The sequence below is a fragment of the Panthera tigris genome, chromosome X, assembly GCF_018350195.1.
Source record: "Panthera tigris isolate Pti1 chromosome X, P.tigris_Pti1_mat1.1, whole genome shotgun sequence".
In the NCBI taxonomy this organism is placed as follows: Eukaryota; Metazoa; Chordata; class Mammalia; order Carnivora; family Felidae; genus Panthera; species Panthera tigris.
In genome coordinates, this window is record NC_056677.1 from 103280107 (window position 1) to 103288962 (window position 8856).

At 33.7% G+C, this 8856-nt stretch overlaps 1 pseudogene; it reads left to right on the top strand.

Annotated features, from left to right (window-relative positions):
* The first annotated feature begins 789 nt into the window (after positions 1–789).
* Positions 790–1099, top strand: LOC102953416 (annotated as a pseudogene).
* The last annotated feature ends 7757 nt before the right edge of the window (positions 1100–8856 follow it).

Sequence of the window (8856 nt, forward strand, 5' to 3'; positions counted from 1 at the left end):
ATTCTGGCAAGCAATTGACAATTCTGCCTTAGTCTTCACTGTTTGCTGTACAGAGCCTCTATAGGACCTCCAAAGATGAGAGCATAGGACATTTCAGATCTTCCTGAACATGCACAGACCTTGCATATGCACTTGGCCTCAATTTCCAGGAATATGCAGGATGTCTTCAAAGCCCACAATATTTGCCAACTTTTCCTTTTATGTTTTTAGTCATAATATTATTTGGTCCAACTGTTATCACTGCCTCAGGAAGCAATTATATTAAACAGTTGCCACTTATTGTTTTTGATTCTTTTGATAGCCCAGGGAAATGCTGTTCCCAGTAAGTTCAGAGTCAGATCAAGCAAAAACATTCCCTGAGAGTGGGGGTTTCTGAGTAATTGCTAGATGAGTCTAATAATGGCAGTTCTCTAGGGATGGGGTTTTAGGGAGTTCCAAGCCTGTATTTCCCCTTCTAGTATTATTCAGTAGCTGGTGTTAATGCACTATGATTACTAGACTGATTTCAAGGATACCACAGAGCTGAGGAGAAGAAAATGAGTATAAGGGCAAGCAAAACCTGCTGTTATTTCCAAGATTAACCATTTTTCTTGAATAAATGCTTCTTGAATGCTTGTAAATATTTGGTTAATTTCCAGAGTTTTGGAAAAAATGGTTTTAATAATTTTTACTACTGTTTTTGTTTTTGTGGAGGAGCTGACTTTCAGACGTCCTTACTCCACTATTCATAAGGTACTAGCCCCATTTTGTACAATTTAAAGATTTTTTTTGACTTTTCATCCTGGAAACATGGCCCAATTTGTCTGTAACCTTGAGGAGAAGGCCCTGATGCTGGTAAATGCTGCTGTGACTTATGTGAAGCCTTGACTGGCCACATTTTGGCACTATGCCAAGGTTGAGATGATTCACCTAACCCCTGCTGACATCCCTGCAGCTATTCAGAGCTTGAAAAAAAATAATCAAGAGTGCTCAAACTGTTAGCTTCAAACAGCTCACAGTTAAGCTCTGCTAACTGGTTTTGGTGGCCACTGAGGTGTGGATGCGGTTTTATGTCAGTGAAATCATGGGTAAGTGTGGCATCATTGGCTATAATGTTTGAGGACCAATCTTGAACATCTGTTTATGGTTTCTTATTTGAGTGTTCTTGGACCATGTGTGATCAGACTGGTATTTGAATAAAATAATATAATGTATCAAAAAACCAGTTTTTATATATTCTTATTATATTTATCTTTGATATTTTCTAATTTTGTTAAAATTTAAAGTAGGATAGATTACTCACTTATAAATTATGAAGTATAGTGAAGAAAAGAACCTTTTGCTTTTTGTTTATCCTGTACCCAGAGATCTTCCTAAATTACATAATCCATTTTGATAGTTTTTCTTTAAAGTGGAATTTCATTTTTAAAATAATTTTTTAATGTTTATTTTTGAAAGAGAGAGAGAGAAAGTGTGAACAGGGGAAGAGCAGAAAGAGAGGGAGACACAGAATCTGAAGCAGGCTCCAGGCTCTGAGCTGTCAGCACAGAGTCCGTTGCAGGCCTTGAACCCACGACACATGAGATCATGAACTGAGTCGAAGTCGGACACTCAACTGACTGAGCCACCAGGTGCCCCTAAAGTGGAATTTTTTTAGTTTTCTAGATCAACAATTAAATCAACCACAAAAACAAAAAAAGTTTCTTGTTTTCTAATATTTACACTAATTATTTTAGTCTCTTATTATATTGAATAAAACGTATAAACAATTGGCATGGTTGCCGATCTCATTGACTTATTTCTAATTTATTTAAATTGACTTCAGTAATCTACAAATAAAATATTTGATGTTGGCTTTTCATGAGTAGTATTTTTCATAATTACTATTCATATTTTATTAAGAGTCATACTAAGAATTTGTTGTGGAATGCTATTAGATATCTTTTCAGTATTTAAATATATAACCATATGGTTTTCTTCACTTAACTTGTTAATATAGTGTGCCTTATTTATCTATTTATTAATGGTTAAAATGATGAACCATTCTTACAATTTTACAGTTAACTTTACTTGATTATTTTGTGTTATTCTATTTCCTGATGATTTTGATTGTCAATATTTCATTTAAATGTTTTGCATGACATTAATATATTGTTTTTGTTTCTAAATGAAAGAATAACTAAAAACTCAATTCAATTATAATTTCCTTATCTCTATCATTGAGGTGAGACTTTTAGATTGCTTTTATTACCTACAAACTCCCACTCAACTGGTTGATTTAATATATTTTGTACTTTTAGTTCCCAGCTGCTATTATCTATTGCACTAGTACATAGATTTTATTTCAACAATTCTTATAAGAACAATAATAAAATCTACAATAATTACGAGGAGTATAAGGAAAAGGAAGAGCAGATAAAATTGGTGATGGGTTAGTTAAGACCTACAAACAAGGGGTGATTGTCATTACTGAAGAATACTCCAGAATATCATATTAATAAGAGAGAGATACAGAGAGACAGAGGAGGAAATATAAAGCTCATTAAAGAACATAATAGGCAAAGGGAAAAGGTGGGATTCTTTTTTCCTCTAAGATTAATACCATGCCTGTAACTGCATTCCATCATTGGACTATGGTCTATTTTCATCAGTTCTGTATTTAATGTCAGTCATTACAGAGACAACTATATATTTTCTGGTAGGTATGGTTAAGATGAACTATGTGATGTGAATATATTTTTAAGTGTCATCTACCTTACATTATTAGAGTAGAATTAACTTAAATAAAGTGAATTAATTCCTAAAATAAGATTTAGGTTAATCATCTCAGATTCTAAACCTGGAACTCTGAGAGGTTTTAGTTGTTCTTGTTGTTGCTGCTGCTGTTGTTTTCCTTTTTATTTAAAAAAAATTTAGACTTACAGAAAACTGATAAAGTCATACAGAAGTCCTATATTTCCTTCATCTAACTTCTCCTAAGATGAAGCTCTTACATAACAATAGTAAAATTATCAAACCCAGGAAATTAGCATTGGAACAATGATTAATAAACTGTAGAACTTCCTTCAATTTTATTTAAGTTTTAACTAAACTCTCAACTTTTTTAAATTAAGTTTTTATTTTAATTTCACTACAGTTAACATACAGTGTTATATTAGTACCTGCTGTATGATACAGTGAGTCATAAGTTTCATATATCACTCTGTGCTCATCCTGACAAGTGCACTCCTTAATCCCCATCACCTATTTTACCCATTCCCCTATCTCGCCTCTGGTAACCATCAGTTTGTTCTCTATACTAAGCTTTCAAGTTTTAACTTTTTGTTTTCTAGGATTTCATCTGGAGGTTCATCTTCTCCAACATGTCACTGTTCCTTTTTTGTTCTGTATCTTCCATTACCTTGATAATTTTGAAGAGCAGGGGTCAGTTATTTTGACATAGATGTATTTGTTTTCTTTTGTAAGTTATAGAATAAAATGATGGAAACCAGAAGCCCTTCCTATGGTACAAGGAAATACTTTCTAGGTCTATAGAGAGCTACAAATTTAAATGACTAAGATCATTTAGTCTGCAGAGTATATCTGGATGTTCTTCCCTTACAATGGAGAAAAATAGAAAGGGATTGGAAATCCAATGAACTTCCTAATATTTGCTCTGGTGCATTCTCCAGAATATTCAGAAACCTATTTTTGTAACTGAATTGAACAACTCAGTTCTGATCTGAATGGAAAATGGATAATTTTCTCTCAAGATTGAGATATCATAATTAAACTGATCAGAGAATAATTCATTCATTTGAAAAGATATGTGAAAATGAATATCAAGGTAACCATGTTTGCATATTCAGAGATTGGCTGTCTTGTTAGATTCATTATTCCCAAATAAATGGTAAAGTTATTAAAACCAGTATACTTTTAAAAAGACTGAAATTTAAAAAACAATAATAACGAAGAAGTATAGAAAGATTTCATGCAAGTACTGTAATCATATTACTGTTGAGGTGGAAGTAATTAGCTAGTATAAAAAATAAGGAAAAGTCACAGAGCTTAGGAACAAAACTATGGCTGGAGAAAGTCTGTTTCATGGAAAATAAACTATGAAAAAGTATCTTCAGGCAAATTTCTCCCTTGATTTATTACAGTAAATTACTCTTCCTTTGTTCAATGTCTATTAAGCAAACTAAACTAATGTCACATGATCTTTTTCTACCTTGATATAAAATAGTTAACTGAGGGAGTCTGTTTTTTTTTTTTTAATTTTATTGAGATATAATTCACATATAAAATTTGCCCTTTTAAAGTGTTTGATTCCATGTTTTTAAGTATAGTAAGAACGTTTTGCAACATCACCACTATATAACTGCAGAATGTGTTTTCCATTTCCCCAAAAAGAAATCCCTTACCTAATTAGTCGTCACTCCCAGTTGCCACCTCCACCCATCCTCTTGCAGCCACTAATCTAGTTTTTGCCTCTATGGATTTGCTTATTCTGGATATTTCATGTAAGTGGAATCATACAATGTGTGTTCAGTTGTATCTGGCTTATTTAACTGAAAATAATGTTTTCCAAGTTCAGCCACTTTGTAGCTTGTAACAGTACTTCATTCCTTTATAAGGCTGAATAATGGCCCATTATCTGGAAATACAACATTTTGTTTATCCATTCCTCAGTTGATGGAGATTTGAATTATTTCCACTTTTTAATTATTATGAATAATGCTGTTATGAATGTTCCTGTACATTTTTTTATGAAGACAAATATTTTCATTACTCTTAGGTATATACCCAGTAGTAGAATATTTGGGTATTATGGTTATCCTGTTTTATTTGAGGAACTGCCAAAGTGATTTCCACAGTGGCTGCACCATTTTACATTCCTTTCAGCAATATATAAGAGTTCCAATTTCTCCACATCCTCATCAACATTTATTAGTGTCTTTTTCTTATATATGTACATCTTTGTATATGTTTTTTTTTTTTGAGAAAAGTTTATTCAGATCCTTTGTCCATGATTAATATTGGATTATTTGTGCTTTTATTGTTGAGATGTAAAAGCACTTTATGTATTCTGGATACTAAACCCTTATCTGGTACATGCTTTAAAAAGATATCTTTCTGGGGCGCCTGGGTGACTCAGTCGGTTGAGCGTCCGGCTTCAGCTCAGGTCATGATCTCACGGTTCTGCGTCGGGCTTTGTGCTGACAGCTCAGAGCCTGGAGCCTGCTTCGGATTCTGTGTCTCCCTCTCTCTCTGTTCTTCCCCAGCTTGCACTCTGTCTCTCCCTCTCTCAAAAATAAATAATAAACATTTAAAAAAAATTAAAAAAAAAGATATCCTTCTACTCTGTGGATTGTATTTTCACTTTCTTGACGATGTCCCTTGGTGCACAAAAATTTTTAAGTTCAATTTATAAATCACTTAATTCTTTATATCTCTTGTGAGAATTATGAGTTTATATGTGAAAACTGTTTATAACAGCACCTGATGGTAAGCATTATAGAAGTGTTGGCTACTGTTGTTGTTGTTATATAGTTCATAATGTGACCTTTAATGCAAGAGAAGTATTTTCTTAATTTGAGTATAAGAAATATATTGGCTATAGTTATACTTATGGAGTATTAAATCAAAATGTTCTAACCAGCTATTATGCACCTAGGAGTATGGTAGGAATAGGGGACATTTATATATAAAATACAGTACTTGCTTTCAAGAAGCTAAGTTTGAAGAAATGACATAAGCATTTATCCATGCCTAATGTGGATAACCAAGCTCTGTTGATATACAAAGGAAAAACATAAGATCCTTACTCTCATGGAGCATCTAAATAAAAAGATAAACACATAAGATATATATTAAATGTCTAATATGCTGCACTAAAACAGGTACTATAAAATTACAGTAAATGGGCATAGTAATGAAAGTCCTACAAAGTAAAACTTATGAGAAATTAATATATTACATATAAGTCCTAAATTAATGACAGATATTCAGAAAAAAGTCATATATAAAGGCATTATTTTATTATGATTAGCTTGGCAGCAGCCTGAAGATTACATTACAGAGGAGTCCGGGAGGAAAGTTAAGATGATTTATCATGCATAAGATCATGAGTGTTTATTCTCCTTGTGTCAAGAATAAAAAGGGGATGTGAAGGGTCAGATAAGAAAAATATTTCAAAAGAAATGTCTACTGTGGCATTACAGATGATTCTCTAATTTCAAGATTGAGAGACATAGGGAATAGTTCCTTTGTTCATTTTATATTCCTTTCAATTAAGCAGCACTAAATAAATATATGTTAAAGTGTTAATATTTGGGATGTGTGTATGTACGCTTTTCAATATTTCTTGTTTGTTTCCAAGAAAGGTTTATATTGCTTTCATGAGAAGGAAAGATTTTTATTAATAAATATTGGATTAAATTTTGATTTTTTTTGCTTAAGATGTTAGACAATCACAAATTATATTTGATATGCTTTAGTTTTATTGTGTTTCATCTAAATATGTCAAATATTTCCATTACTCTAGAGTAAATTTGAAATGTCAAATAGTTGAAGTAAAACAAACTATAATTATTTTATTTTTCATCAATTTTCTTCATTATACCTTCCTTCATATGTTGACACCATATTCAAATTGGATCTTTTTATTAAATTTAATTTGTTCAATAAAATTTTATCAGTCACCTACCATATACTCCTGAGACAAGGAAGAAAAACACACAGTCTCTCTTCTTTTCTTCAAGCTTACAATAAAAAGGGAGAGTCATGTTAAAAAAAACAACAACTAAGAGTGATACACTAAGAGTTATAATGGAAGTTTTACAATGCATACTGGAATCCCCCCCCCCAAAAAAGAAGTGATTAACTCTGGTAGAAAGAAGAGATGAGGAAATCTTCATAGAGGAAGTGATGCTTAATCTGAGTCTTAAAATATGAAGAGGATTTTAACAACAGAGAAATGGGGAAAGAAGTTTAAAGCAGAAGGTTAACTTATATAGAAGTGCAAAGCATGGAAAAGCATTGCAAATGTGGAAAATGGAGAAAAGTTCTAAATTGGCTATAAGGGTCTTGAGCAACTTGATCTATTATGAAGACATAAAGATACAGGAGAAGGAAAAAGAATTTGACAGATGAAGGTTTTAGATTTAGTCATGTTGTGTTTGAGTTGCCCATGGAACACCTGCTTGAAAATATCCAATCATTGGTTTGAAACACATGCACATGTTCGCAGACACACAGAGACACACAGATAGACAGACAGGTGTACACACACACACACACACACACACACATGCAGACTTTTCCCAATTCCCTTATGTTACCGTCCTTTTATCGTATCTATCTATCCTGTATCAATCCAATTATCTTTTTTCCCTCTCACTATGGTTTGTTGATCACTTGATCGCTGCTGTGGAATATCATATAACTATGCAAGAATGTGCAAAGTATGTGCCATATAAATTTATGGTTTTCAATCTCATCCATTCTTCAGGGCCTACACATAATTTCCCTATGCATCTCTAGTCAGTTCTTTCTTGTCTGGCATAGCAGTGATTTAAGCTCTTCAAACTTCTCCTCCCTCCTTCATCCTCTACTGAACAAATGACCTTACCTCCTTTCTGCCAACAAATATACACATCTCTCTGCATCCAACATATATATTTTCTTCTGTAAGATTGGAAGAGATATCCTTCTTCTTGTGTAATGCTATTATCTTTTTCAACTATAAGCTGGATATCATACCCTTCAGCTCCTCAAATAACTTTTCCTTGGATGATCCCCTCCTCATTATTTTCATACATTTCTTTGTAAAGTGTCTTTCTCTAGTGAATTTTAATATGATAAAAATTGGTCTTATTCTAAAAAAAATAACCTTGGGTCACCTGGGTGGCTCAGTTGGCGAAGCAGCTCACTCTTGATTTAGGCTCAAGTCATGGTCTCACAGTTTGTGAGTTCGAGCCCTGTGTTGGGCTCTGTGCTGACAGCTTGGAGCCTACTTGGGATTCTCTGTCTCCCTCTCTCTGTCCCTCCCTCTCTCTGCCTCCCTCTCTTGCTCTCTATCTCTCTTTCTCAAAATAAATAAATATTAAAAAATTAAAAAAAATAACCTCAACTTCTCCGTTTGTTAATCTTTCTCCTTTATATAGCTAAACTTTGGAAAGAGATTTTTTTTTGTTCATGCTTTTCCCAGCCATTCCAATCTGCCTGTTTCCCCAAGGGTACCATTTAAAATTTTTTTTTTCCCAGCCATTCCAATCTGCCTGTTTCCCCAAGGGTACCATTTAAAATTTTTTTTTAATGTTATTTATTCTTGAGAGAGACCGAGACAGAGCATGAGCAGGGGAGGGGCAAAGAGAGGGAGACACAGAATCTGAAGCCGGATCCAGGCTCCGAGCTGTCAGCCCATAGCCCAATGTGGGGCTGGAACTCAGAAACCACAAGATCATGACCTGAGCCAGAGTTGGTCGCCTAACTGACTGAGCCACCCAGGAGCCCTTCCCCAAGGATACCATTGAAACTACTCTAGTAAATATCCTCCAACTTCCTTCTTATTACATATAATAAGCACTTTCTAATTCTTTCCCAATCTCTTAACTTTTGAGTATTGTCCATTCCAGTTTTTAATTGCTCTCTTAACACACTTTCCTGGTTTTCATCTTGTTTCTCTGGATGTTCATATTCACCATACTTATTCTCAAGTTTCTTGGCTTGTATCTTTCTATATATAGTCTCCTTTGTAGATCCACACCTTATCTCACTTTGGGTAATCTTAGCCACTTTCATGGTTTCAATTATCTAATTCTAAGAGTTGCCTGGGTAGCTCAGTCAGTTGAGCATCCAACTTTTGATTTCAGCTCTGGTCATGATCCCAGGGTT